At 34.0% G+C, this 14,581-nt stretch overlaps 1 pseudogene; it reads left to right on the top strand.

The window, feature by feature from the left end:
• Nucleotides 1-2,844: 2,844 nt before the first annotated feature.
• On the top strand, nucleotides 2,845-2,963 carry LOC123658452 (annotated as a pseudogene).
• The last annotated feature ends 11,618 nt before the right edge of the window (nucleotides 2,964-14,581 follow it).

Below are 14,581 nucleotides of genomic sequence, written 5' to 3'. Positions count from 1 at the left end.
TAGTAAAAATTAAACTCTAATCATTAACATTTTAAGTTTAATTTTGTAACATTAAGTATGAACCATAAATACCACTTTTATGAAAAACAATAAATTTGTACAATAATTACAAGAAACAACCGCTCTGGTATAATGGTGCGAGTAGTCACCTAAAACACCGACGGTTTGTGGGTTTGATTCCCGCTCGGGATGGATATATATATTTTACAAATATTTCTTTCCGGTTTGTATGTCTATGTGGCTCTTCCCACCGTGCCTCGGAAAATATACCAAGTCATCGGTCTCGGTTGTTATCATAAATATCATATCATATCCACCAAACCACAGTGGAGCAGTGTGAGGGATTAATCTTCAATTCTTCCCATCCATAGAGAAAGAGGCCTATGTCCAACAGTGGGATGTTACAGGCTCAATGCGAATGCGACTGTGAAGAAATAGATTATTAGATGTTTTATTGAACGCCTGAGACAAAAAATGAGCAAAATCGTTATTTCAATCAAAAATGTCCAATTATTATCAAAAAGATTATCCGGAAAATTCCCAGATAAAATAAAACTGAATGTGGTGGCCATTTACTAAACAGTGCGTTTTAACGCTGCGTTATTTCAATAGCTTTCATTTATCAAATCGTTTATCGTGAACGCGCGCTAGTTCACGCTCGCAAGATATATGGTGGCGCTGAGCGGCTTACTCTGACAAATGCAAAATATCGCGCCGGATTAAGAATACGGGATTTCTGTAATATAAAGACTTAGTTTTATTTTATATTCGTCTTAATAAAGTTGTTTTTGATTTTGATTTTGAATCGAGATATAAAAAGTTGTTACTCCTTGTGGGTCCCCGCACCTTGCCTCGTAGAGTACGTTAGCTTTCAGTCCCGGTTGTTATCATGTACACCTGATAGCGATCGTTAATCATAGTAGATAATATATCCGCCAATCCGCATTGTAGCAGCGTGGTGGATTAAGCTCTGATCCTTATCCTACATGGAGAAAGAAGCCTGTGCCCAGCATTGGTATATTACAGGTTGAAGCGGTAAATTTTGTGATACTCGAGTACTTTAAAGGTTTTTTCACCCAATTGTTAATACTTATTATTATATCTGACTTCATAAGTCACTAACCCACGCACTAATGTTATACATATGAAGTGTCAACATAATGTGAGTCTGTGTAACAAAAACATAGCAACGTGAAACTAACCGGCTTACCTAATTAAGTACTCTTTTCAGTTTTTAGAGACGGCTTGTTAAGGTTGGTTCACCTATACACAACTAAACTTTAAGCTGTGATGATGTGTCTGGGTAATTGTGTCTTTTGAAAATTTTCTTGTGTTTACGCAACAAATATAATTATTGTGTTTCATAAGAAATAATATAATACCGTGATTTATTTGTTAAACGTGATTTGCTTGTTGTTCTTGTAGGCAATTTTGAAATTCCGAAAATTAGCCATTAATACAAGAGTTATGGTTAGACATACGTGCACTTAGTACTCTGTAAAGAAAGACTTAACTAACCTCATTTTAAAATGATTTATAGGAATAAAGACTTAAATTGCAATTTGTTATTCAAACTCATAAGTAACTGTAGCATCAAGTATGCTTGTGAGAAATATTATTTCAAGAAAATGATATCATAAACTACGTCGTACTGGAAGTTGCATCTGCACGCCTCGGGCATCATGCTCGTGTCCTTTCAATTATAAAGTTATGTCTGGAGAAGTGCGGTGACGAAATTTTTGATACTCGGTAGAATCTACTAAATTGGAAAAACATGTAAAAAAATACGTGAAGAAAATTGATATTAATTCCAATTTTACTGAATCAAAATTTTCAGTCACAGAATGATACAGTAAATAGATGTTCAACTATGATTTTGTCGCTAATTACTTTATTTTTATGACACGTATTCGGAACTATCCTTGTATAATTTTTTGTTTTAATATCATAAAACCCTTTATACATTTTTACAGAAGATCACAGCTAAATAATACTGTTTGCAGTATGTTGGAGTAAGGTGACCGGAGCTCCTGGGGGCAATCGTGGATAGGGTTGGCAAAGCGCTTGCGATGCTTTTGGTGTTGCAGACGTCTATAAGCTACTGCACTCACTTACCATCAGGTGAGCCGTACGCTTGTTTGCCGACCCAGTTATTAAATAATTACATTATTTTTTTTATTAATAAAAAAAAAACAAAAAGTACTTTAACGCACAGTAAAAAAAGTTTTGGAAGTACAGGTCTTTTCGACCCACGCGCGACTCTTCGTGTCACGAAAAATTGCACGCGCATCGGATGGTTAAATAATAATTAATATTATGTATGTTCGGGGATAAATTCATCGTTTGTGAACCGATTTTAATAATTCTTTTTTTGTTAGAAAGGAGATATCTTAAGTGTGGTACCATGGATAAGGAAACCAGGATCTGATGATGGTGTCCCAGAGAAATCGAGGGAAACCCTTGTAAATCCTTAATAACTTTTTATTGGGTGTACCGATTTTGATGATTTTTAATTTAATCGAAAGCCGATGTTTATCATATGGTCACATTTAAATTTCATCGAGACCTGATTACAACTTTTGGTGTAATCTTTGATAATGCGTATTTACTTGACTAATTTTTCGTCTACCTACGTTGTGTTACTTGTCAATATAATTGAAGTCGGATTTTCTTCGTTTGCCTGCAAACACAATTATTCTTAGACTAGTGAGCCTTTTTTGTGTCTATTTAGACAGTCAATCTGGAGGAGTAAGCTACAGTCGTACGTCGGAGCTGACACACACATATTACTGAAGTAAAATTTTTACGGATAAAAGGCGTCACGGCGTCATGAGACACGAATTTTTAAACGACCATACTACGTTAAATACACCGGTTCTCGTCCGATCACCAAAGTTAAGCAACGTCGGCCGCGGTCAGTACTTGGATGGATGACCACCTGGGAATACCGCGTGACGTTGACTTTTGTTTTTTTTTTCAATTCGTTTTTTTTTATTTTATTAGTATGCCAAAGAAGTTTCACTTCTGACATGGTACTTTGTATGTACGATTTTTTTTTATTTAACAATTAATTCCAGTTAACATTAAACATAAAAATTGCAAAGAATGGCAAATGTACTATTGATTTGTAGTGCTAATAAAATCGTTACATAATTTATCACGTGATGGGCTAGCCTAAAATAAAAGGAAATTTCGTATAAAACCTCGAACAGACAGCGCTCCGCACTTAATGAGTTAATTGTTTGGTTTCGGTGCTCTGGCTGAGCATATTTTAATCCTAATTAATGTTACACCATTTTGTGCTCTATATCAATCGTTCGTACCGACATTTTTCAGTGTCAATTAGAATGGTTATGTTGTAGTGTATTTGGTGTCGTTCTAATGAGAAGTTTTGTTGTCATTATAAGTATCCTTATAGTTTTGGCGTTTACTAAATCGATTATTTGTAAACGTTTATTTAATCTTTCTCTGAAAGTATAAAAAAATAACATAACATAACATAACAATACACTTTATTGTACACTAAAACAGAAATAATACATATCAGATTGATTTTAACAGAGTATCATAAGGTACAAAGGGCTAGTCTAATGTTTTATGTTTAAAAATTCATAGTAATGTGACCCAACTGAGGTAGGGCACAGCAGGAATTTCCTGCTCAAAATATGGAGCAGCCCGACTAGGGTAGTACCTCGACCTTACAGAAGATCACAGCTAAATAATACTGCTTTCAAGCAGTATTTTGTTCCTGTTGGTGAGTAAGGTGACCAGAGCTCCTGGGGGGGATTGGGGATTGGGTCGGCAACGCGCTTGCGATGCTTCTGGTGTTACAGGCGTCTATAAGCTACGGTAATCTCTTACCATCAGGTGAGCCGTACGATTGTTTGCCGAACTAGTGATATAAAAAAAGTAATAATAACTATTGAATAATATATATTAAATTACAGAAAAAAGTAGTAAATGATTGCTCTAGCTTATAGATGTCTGCAACACTAAAAGCAACGGAAGCGCGTTGCCGACCCTCACTCTCTAGATCCTTATCAGGAACTCCGATCACCTTACTCACCACAGGAACATAACACTGTTTAAAATTATTTCACTGTGATCTTCTGTAAGCACAAGTACTTCTGGGCAAATACCTCGAAGAACTTCCCCAGTCGGGCTGCTCCAAATTTTGTATAATAGGTGCTCTTACAAAAGCTTAAAATCAATCGTGTTACATATTCAAACCGATATACCAATTCAAGCATACGTACATTTATATTAAGAATGTCTTTGCTCGCAAACAAAAAAGGGACTTCATTTACAAAAGTAGTTATCAGATTACGATCAAATTGAAATGGGACCACAAGACAGACACAGTTTTTATTTAAAAAAAGCGGTCGGTCTGAGGAACCTCCTCATTTTTTGAAAGTCGGCTAAAAACGCAAGACTGTCTTCCACATTCACTTCGAAACAAAATCTATAGTATCTGTAAACTTTGAAAGTTGCTACAAAGGTTGATTACAGGACTTCTAAAGACTTCTCCAAGTGCTGTAAACGTTGTTTAGTAACCAAAAAGTTTCCTTAACAAAACTAGAATAGTTTAAGAGTTTGTTAAGGTATGGTGTTAGCGAGACTCTTAGAATGTGTCGAATAGATAAAAGTTGGCCTTTGTAAGATGGACGTGGGGAAACTTTATTGGCGCACATCATAGATAATAGATATCAAAAGTTTGATTCAATCTATGATTCTTGTTATACTTCTGTGAATGTTTATGGTTTATCACAAAATGAAAGTAAGCGGGTATATTTTTGGGTTGATCTAAGATAGTAATTTTTTTATCATTCTTTCACTTCAGCCTGTAATATCCTACTGCTAGACATAGGCCTCTTTCCACATGTAGTAGAAGGATAACCACTTAGTCGACCACGCTGTTCCAATGCGGGTCGGCGGATATATTCCCTGCTATGAGTAACGATCGCTATCAGGTGTACATGATAACAACCGGGAACGACGGCTTAACGTGCTCTACTAGGCACGGTGGGGAGAATCACAAAGAGTGCATAAACACCCAGACCACGGCAAACATGTGTATGGCCAATACAAATGCTTTAGAAGTGCGGGGATCGAACCTGCAACCATCCAAATTTTCAATTCTAAACAAGCTTTATTTCAAATAAATGAAATATACTTATATTTCATTAATATATCACATTGACAAACAAGGATGTCAGTCAAAAGAATGTTATTAATGTCTCGTAAACTTTTTTGACGCGCTTATATATGCCGTCTACACATGCGCTAAAACCATTGTCTATTTATTTTATCGTAAAATATGATTTATCTGAAATAAATGAAATATTCATATTCCCAGCGGTACGAATTTCGTTCGACTATTTGTCGATTCGAAATACATTTTTATCTATAGTTGCGTCACGTCAGATATAACAATATTACGGGCTAGTTTTAACTTTTATATCAGAGTATATTCGACATTTTGTCCTTATATTTTGAAAATAGAAATAGTTTCGTTCGATACATGGTGTTCCACTACGGGTAGACGGATATATTCCTCCACTATAAGCAACGATCGCTACAAGGTGTCTGATAACAACCGGGATCGACTGCTTGACGTGCTCTCCGAGGCACGGTGGGGAGACCCAAAAGGACAAGACAAACCAGTGGAAAGAAATATTTGTACAAATATAAATGTGCATCGCAAGCGGAAATACTGCACCAGACCGATGTCTGAGTCTATTCGAGCGATATACTTGCGATTTTTAAATCATCAAAATGAAATTGATTTACTATAAGCACAAGCAAAGCAAAATAAGTAACGCAGACCTTTAAATGTTTTTCTTCAGTCAGACTGAATTGAAGTCAGAGACATCTACGTCTTACTATATCTCAATAAAAATTGATAAATAACTCAATCAGCTTACTATCTCTCTGTGCTATACAAATAACCCTTTTTATACAAAGCTAGTAAAATAAAATAGTAACGATATTTTACGAAAAACACAAAATAACTTTGTAGCGAATCGAATTTAATTACAGGAGATATTCTCAAAGGAGAAAACTGCCAAAAAATATTTTCTTACAAACTGTTCATAGTGTCGCAAAAGAAAAGTTCTTTAACTGATAAAGTTCAAGATAAATGGCGTTAGAAGGAGAAGAATACAAATTGGTATTACAATTGGAAATAGTTTTAGATGATATGTATTTGTTAGTTGTATGTTTATTAAAGGTAATTAGTGGAATTTTTTTATTTGTTTGAGGAACAGAAGAAAAAATAAATAAACACGAGAAAGAGCGTTATGAATATCTTTACTTTCAGCTTCAAAGAGAGTAATGAGAATTAAGTAATAGGCATTTTTTTAGCAGAAAATTTAAAATTGTTTGTAATGTAAAAAGTTAGCCCTGCGGTCACCAACCTACCTGCCCAGCGTGGTGACTGTGGGCAACACACATGAGTTCACGCCATTCTTTTTTGGCGCGAACTTGTTGATCCCTATGTCCAGCAGTGGACTGCGATAGGCTGAAGCGAGTGATAATATGTGAGTATTTGTTAAAATTCAAATATAAGTTACATCGAAATTTTACTATGTCATACATATTTAGATTAAAAAACTTAAAAATAAATATGTAAATGTAGTATAAATAGCAACCGCACGGAATGGTGTCAACGATACTAGCGGTGTTTCTCCGTTGAATCGCGAAAGTGAAGGACAAAAATGCATCGGCCACTAGCCTCCCTTTTTATTTATTTTATTTAAACACTAAAACAATATCACAGTAAGGACTCAGATACAACCAAGATGATAAGTAGGGGCGCCTGCTCCTGGATCTAAAGCAGGGATGTCAAAGATACGGCCCGCGATCGCAAAGTGTCACAGAAAGAAGAATCATGACTTTTCTCGATCTCTCTATGGAAGTCTTAAAATGCGCACACTACATTTTTTATTTGAGTCTGGCCCGCCTACACATTCTAAATTTAAGATATGGGCCTCTGCAAAATTTAATTTGACACCTTGCATCTAAACCTTAACCTATTATTATCACTACACAAAAGATGTTATAGATAGTGATGTACACATTTCAAAGATTCTCTTTCAAATTTAACATGTAACTGTTTCAACCAATTACATCACAAATTTGTCCAATCATCATAACTATAATGAAATACTATCTATAATTGACCCATTGACGGGTAGACGTATATCGGTATCAGTAAGAAAGTTGGCCCATTTGTTGACCCGCTTTGGATTAAGTTATTTCGAATTTTTTTCTTTTGCGTTTTTCCATCTTCTCGGTGCTATTTCACCATCAATTGTAAACTATCGATCGACGATTTAGTCGGTTTATGCCACGACCATCGGCTAAAATTTATAGACTGGATAGTTTACAAAACCAAGCTATAAGTATGTTGATCAAAATTTAGCACTAATCAACGGTCCTTTTTCAAATCAAAAGTCTTCGAGGAATGTTTCGAAGTTTGCGTCAGTAAATCCTAAAGATATTAAGAAGGCTTATCATCATAATACTTGAAGACACGAGACTTTTGGGTAACTTAAGATTTTAAGAGCTCCAGGATATTTATCTCAGATTGCTCAATCAAGTTCAGTTCCATTATATAGGCTCTTGAAAACAATGTCTCTAGGCTTTTAAAAAATATATGAATTTGTAAAAGCGTTCTTATGTCCCAAGAAATATGGTACAATAACATCTGTTCACCTTTCGTTTTAACCGCAAATTGTAATATTGTCCAGAATCGTTCGATTCTATTGTAAAAGTTTGCAATTCTATTGTTTACATTCTTTTTTTAGGAATAAATATTTGATATCCCTTTTTAAATAATTGTATAGGAGTCCATTACATTTTTTCTTTAATGCAAACTTTTAATGAGGAAAGTTTGTTTTGAAAAATAAAACATTTATTTGGTTAACGAATAACTTTAAATTTATACCAACCCAATTAGTGGCGAAATAATTCGCGTGACGAAATATAAGCTATTTATTAGTATGGTAATTAGAAGCGTTGGTTTGTTTATTTTAATGTTTTATAAGTGTAATACGCAGTACAAAAAAAAAATATAATCATAAATTCGAATTTACATTAAAATACGCCGATAGTCGAATAAAAAAAACTTGTTTAAACTTGTTTAAGCTTGTTTGTGTCATACCAAATGAAAGGAGAATGAAATTGGTTTCCACCTCAAGAAATTTCCCAAAGGGTACACTAGTAAGAATATATGTTCCTACTTGTTTGTTCAAAATGTTAATGTGTAATTTTTCTCAACTGCATATAAACGAGAAATTAATATTACAAGCAAGTTATTTGTATATAACTTGATGTTATATGTATATATAATGTCTCATAACAGACATATGTTTCAATTTTTGTAACATACACACATGGTCGGTCTAAACTAAACTAGACAACTTGAAAAAGAAGAAAGTTACTCAATTCGACCGTATACGGTATAAATAAATAAATAAATATATATATATATATATATATATATATATATATATATATATACAATTTTTTTGTATGTTCGGGGATAACTTCGTCGTTTATAAACCGATTTTGATAATTCTTGTTTTGTTGGAAAGGAGATATCCCAAGGGGGGTACTATGATAAGAAAATGAGGATCTGATGATGGAATCGCAGAGAAATCGAGGGGAACCCTCGAAAATCGTAGTGACGACTGGTGCGTTTGTTTATTTTTTTGGTCTACTTACGTTGTGTTACTTGTCGATGTAATTGAAGTCGGTTTAATTCGTTTTCGTCGAGCAAACACAATTATATATAAATAACACGCCTGTGTCTAATAGTACTCCAACAAGTTTTTTACTGCTGAATTGTGGGTAATCATAGCTAAAACTTCTTCTGAAACGTTATACCCAAGCGTTTTTTACAAGTATTAACATATTAGTTACGTTACCGACGGATGGAAGGCCAAACACCCAAAACTAATTTTCAACTAATTTCAAACCAGCCGCCCCATACCACTTCAACGAGCGTCTAACTTTTTTGTTTTAAATGTACAGTTTATCTATACAAACAAATAAAATTGGAGTGTCTGTTTATAATATTAAAATAACCGATTTTTACTAAATGCATATGGGTGTATACACGGTAGATCTACCAAAATAACATTTTTTACAATTTTGTTTGTATGTATGTATGTATGTATGTATGTATGTATGTATGTATGTCTGTCTGTTTGTTCTGGCAAATCTCCGAAACGGCTGGACCGATTTTAGCGGAACTTTCACTGGCAGATGGCTGATGTAGTAAGGAGTAACAGGCTATTTTAATTTTAAAAATATATTTATTTTATAACTATGCAAACAGAACAATAACTTTTTGTTAAATTCCACGCGGACGAAGTCGCGGTCACAGCAAGTCGATTAATGTTACTTACGTGCAGTGATAAATAGCAGCCTCCGTTAATGTTCATCATTTCGTATCTCCTAAACTCAAAGTACTATTATAAGTATTATTTGTGATAAGGTATACTACAAACGACGACTATGACGACGCGTTGGCGCAACGGTCACAATACTGGTTTTAGCTGTTTCGCTGGTGGTTGCGGTTTCGATCCCCACACATCATAAACGTTACAAACGTATACAGATGATTGCTGTGGTCTGTGTGTTTGTGCAGTCCTTGTGGATCTCCCCATCGTGCCTCGGAAAGTACGTTAAGCCGTCGTCGGTCCGGTTTTTATCATGAACACCTAATTGCGATTGTTCTTCATAGTAGGGAATATGTTCGCTAAACCGATTAAGCTCTGATCCTTCTCCTACATGGGGAAAGAAGCCAATACCCAGCAGTGGGCTATTACAGTCTGAAGCGTTATATTATAAACGTCTAGACACACATGTGTAAAGGCTTCGATGACTAAATTACTCTTAGGAAAGTGTTTAAGAAATAATACCTATGTCACGTTAAACAACAATGCTCACAACTTTAAAATTTTAATAATTGTCTTCGATATTCTAAGATCATTGTATTACAAATAATACATTGACGTGTCAGTAAAGACATTTAGAGTGATCGTGAAATGTCATAAAGATTTACAACACTTATAAGGTTTACAATACTTACAGTCGAAATAATATAAGAGCAGCGTGCATTTATACCGGAAATTTAAGCAAAATTGTGCTTAGAACGTCTTACAGTCTGGAAATATGAAACTCGAATGTATCTGAATTAAACTTGGGTAATTAAATAAATGGAATCTCGCTTCGGAAAGACAGGAGCGAAATTAGTGTGGATATAGAATATTTAAATCATTGTCGTTACAACAGATTCATTTTCTGTGAATAAATTTTCTAATTTAATTTAATATTTTAATTTCAATACATGGCAGACTTTAATGTTATTGTGTGTTGATAAAAAATCAATGTTACATACTGTTGGAGCGCCTGTCAGTTTTTGAGAAGCAATTACTCTCAATCTTGTAATTATGTATGCGCTTGTCAATTTTTAATTTACCTTCATGTTTTATATTTTATATATTGCTTTCTTACACGTTGTTCGAGACGGTTCAGCATTATTAAAAAAGACTTCATCCATACCGCCAGCAAATTATTTTAACTCTCTTCTAACTAATCCTAATGTAGTCGAACTTCGAACCAGATATTATTGTGAGAAGAATCAGATGTCATATTTAAGGAATATTATTTTAAAAGAAGAAATATTAATTTGCAATCGTGAAATGTGGATGAAGAGAATTTATTCAATAGTGTTAATATGAAACTTAATTTAAATTTACTAGTCATAATATCTTAACATTCAGGTAACAAATTAGCATATAAGCTTAATTTATAAGGTGATTTATTATAATTATTATCTTAGAAGATTGTGTTATATTATTTATTGTACACATGTAGCTTTGTGTTAGCAATTAATTTAAAACGTACCTATTATTTTTATATATTTATTAGGTACAGTAAGAAGTTAGCGCTTACATTATTGTAACTATTGTAATGTTGTATAACAATTTATTCTATTCAAGTTCACGTGCCTAGTTTTAAGGTAAAGTAAGTTTAGTGCTTACATTATTTTAGCTTAGCTTGATTTATTTACACATTAGGAAATTCTAAAAAGTTTTTTTATATATCATATCAAAAATCAACCGTTTCAGCGGGAATTGAACCTGCGACTGACCGTGTTGGTGCTGTAGCCAATTAAGCTATGGAACGATGTACTCGCTAGATCGAAATTTTTGATATGATGATTTTTATATTCAGTTTAAGCGAACCGAATTTCCCGCCTAGAATACATTTAACCGTGAAATAAGTACGTTTAAAAGTATATTTAAAACATGATCTTACATCGGTTCTTTATGTTACTGCACTTCTAAAGTATCGAAATCGATCGCACATTTCTTACCGAGCTATAAAGATTTAACTAACAATTTAACAGCAGTAGTTTCTCTTAATGTCGAGTACGTTCAGGTTTTTTATGAGACACTCGAATGTCATATAATATATATGTATCGTATCAAGTAATCGTTTCTGTTATCGATTTTGAGTATTAGCTAAATATAATTGTTTTATTAATTATATTATATCCTCTATATATAATACATAAAACACTATAAATATCTATTTATAGTGTTTTATGTATTTTGTGCCTATTTAGACAGTCGATCTAAAGGAGTGAACTCCAATCGTGCGTCGGAGCTGACACACACACTTTTTTAGTTCATAGATGTGTTCAATTACTTTGGATATTCAATATAATATAGAATAGTCTTTTACATTATACCACTCAAACAAGTAACTAAGATGACATCAATCAAACATTTCATTCGATATGAATCAGTTGGCACGCCACGCGACCTCAGCTATAACAGCTCGCACGGCACGGGTCGCTCAAACTGTAATAAAGTCAAACTGAACAATCATTTGTGAGTGTCGAAATTAAATCTCACGAGCTTATCAGCTAATGACTATTTCTGACTAATGGCGACAAACTCTCGCTCGCTAATCCAGCTAAATGTCCATCGCCATTACCGAAGGCCATGCTAGCGTGAACGTCGTGAGATTTTATTTATTCGTGACAAATGAAAACTGAAGCGTTTTATGTGATGATAATTTAAATTCGTCAGATCCCTGAAAAGTAAGATTGGGCTCTAATTAATGTTTCGTGATTAATGTTTTAATTTATAATTTTCATTGTTTCGTTAATTTTGTCTAATTGTTTGTGTTTAAATAAGCATTTGAGATATTGTTTGTATTTCATTAATTTTAAGTCCTAATGTATTATCATTAAACATAAGACGAAAAAGTGAAAGAAATTGATTAAGTACGCTAAACTAGAGAAATGAAAAAAATCTAGAACCGACCGAATAGGAAAAAACCTCAACCTTAAAGAAGATCACGACCAATCAATCTAAATCAAAATATGGTAGTATTAATTTTTTTTTTGTACCTAAGTATTTATACGACCGCTCTGGTGTAATGACGATGCTGGTTTGATTCCCGCTCGGAGTTGATATTTGCGTTAATAGAAATATTTTTTTCGGTCTAGTTGATAGTCCTTGTGGGTCTCCCCATCGTGCCTCGCAGAACACGTTAAGCTGTCGGTTCCAGTTGTTATGATGTAGACCTGATAGCAGTCGTTAATCATAGTAGGGAATATATCCGCCAACCCGCACTGGAGCAGCGTGGTGGATTAAGCTCTGGTCCTTCTTCTACATGGGGAAAGAGGTTTATGTCCAGCAGTGGGACATTACAAACTGAAGCGTAAAGAATTTATATGAATTCCTCAGTATATTTTAACTTAAGGTTATTAAAACCTCAGCTATATTTAATCAGAATTAAAAATGATTTAAATTAAGAGCCTTACTATATTTTATTCATACTCAGATGCAAGAAGTATGAATCACCGATTTTTCTTTCAACGCTTTGTCGACATATTTAATAACATTAGTAAGAAAACTAACATTCGATATAAAAACTGAGTCACTAATGGTTTCCCCTATAATGATATCGTTATGAAAGTTTTGGGCTATATTTACTTATAATGATAAGTAAAAATGCAAATAGCAAAGAAAATTTCATCTTGGCAGGGCAAGGGTCCTCGATGTCGTATAAGTTACAAGAGATTTTTTTTATGAAAAAATATATCGTACTAGCCAACCTGGTGAGCTTCATACCACCTTATTTTTTTCTTGAGTATAATAATTAAAAATATCAAAACGAAATATAGCCTATCTTTCAAGTTGGATCAAGCTGCACACGGTGTGCAAATTTGATTAAAATTGGTTAAATATTTTAGAAGTCCATCGCAAACAAACAAAGTAACGCGTAATTTATATCTATATAATTTATAGATTGTAGTATCACGTCTATGACATAAGCTATTTTATATGTAAGGCAACTGGCCCGCTGGACCGACGATCTACGTAAGATTGCCAGTAGGGCTGGATGAAGACTGCGGATAACCGGAAATTTCGGCGCGAACTTGGGAAGGCTTTAAGTCCAGCAGTGGACTGCGATAAGCTTAAGCGTCATGTACAACCTTTCGCAGTACATTATACGTAACTTGTATTTATTTGTCATCAAAAAACAAAGATAGGCATATTTCACAGTAGTTTTGGTGCATATAGAAAATTAGTCAAACATTTTAAAGCTCGTAACTTAACCTAAAAAATGATTCTCTTAACTTAACCTTTAATTATTATTCTCTCGCCTTCATTAGTTTGACTTAAAATGAGAAAGCTGTGTTTGCCTGTAATTGGATCTACATCCTAACATGATGATTTATATACACTGTACTCTTTATACTCTTAAACTCTGCGTTCTCCTGAAGAGTGTCTTAGGCAACACAGTGTCTTTCTGACACTGTCTAAATCGTCTGCAATAGACGGATTAAGGCCAATGATGATGACTCTTAATACTATATTTGATGTATATCTGTTGGTAAACCATTAAATAAAATAAATAAGATTAGAAAATTAGAATGCATCATCCACTGAATCTAAAGAGCGTGTGAAAATACGATTTTACACCATTGACTTACAAGTATTCAATCTGTATGAAAAATAAGGACTGGATAAAGTTTCAGACACATCCATCTGCATATTAAGTAATAGGGAGTTAATACATCGCTTCAGCCTGTAATATCCCACGGCTGGGCATAGGCCTCTTCCCCCATGTAGGCGAAGGATCAGAGCTTAATCCACCACGCTGCTCCAATACGGTTAATATATAAATCATAAATCAACTACCAAATCACTTGATAAGATTTTTAATTTAATGTTTTGTTCTGACTTAAAATATATAATACTTGTCAAAATGCTTGTCAAAAATAGCATCCTATCCCTCAATATTATTTTTTTTTCTTTCACCTCTCCTCATCACTTAGACCACACCAATGATGACCCTCCGGACACCGCTGATTCAGGGATTTTTGCACAATAATGGGATTGACTTAATCACTTCGGAAACGGCTTGGGTTTATTTTTCATCACATTCTTTCAAGCAAAATGCGTAACGACGTCATTACTCTATTGAAAGCTTTCATGTTCGATCGCTTATTCAGGTGTTTTGTCTTGACTTTTCAGGGGTTTAGTAT

The sequence above is a fragment of the Melitaea cinxia genome, chromosome 1, assembly GCF_905220565.1.
Source record: "Melitaea cinxia chromosome 1, ilMelCinx1.1, whole genome shotgun sequence".
Classification (NCBI taxonomy): Eukaryota; Metazoa; Arthropoda; class Insecta; order Lepidoptera; family Nymphalidae; genus Melitaea; species Melitaea cinxia.
Note: the sequence above shows the minus strand (reverse complement) of the source record. Positions and strands in the feature narration are given on the sequence as shown.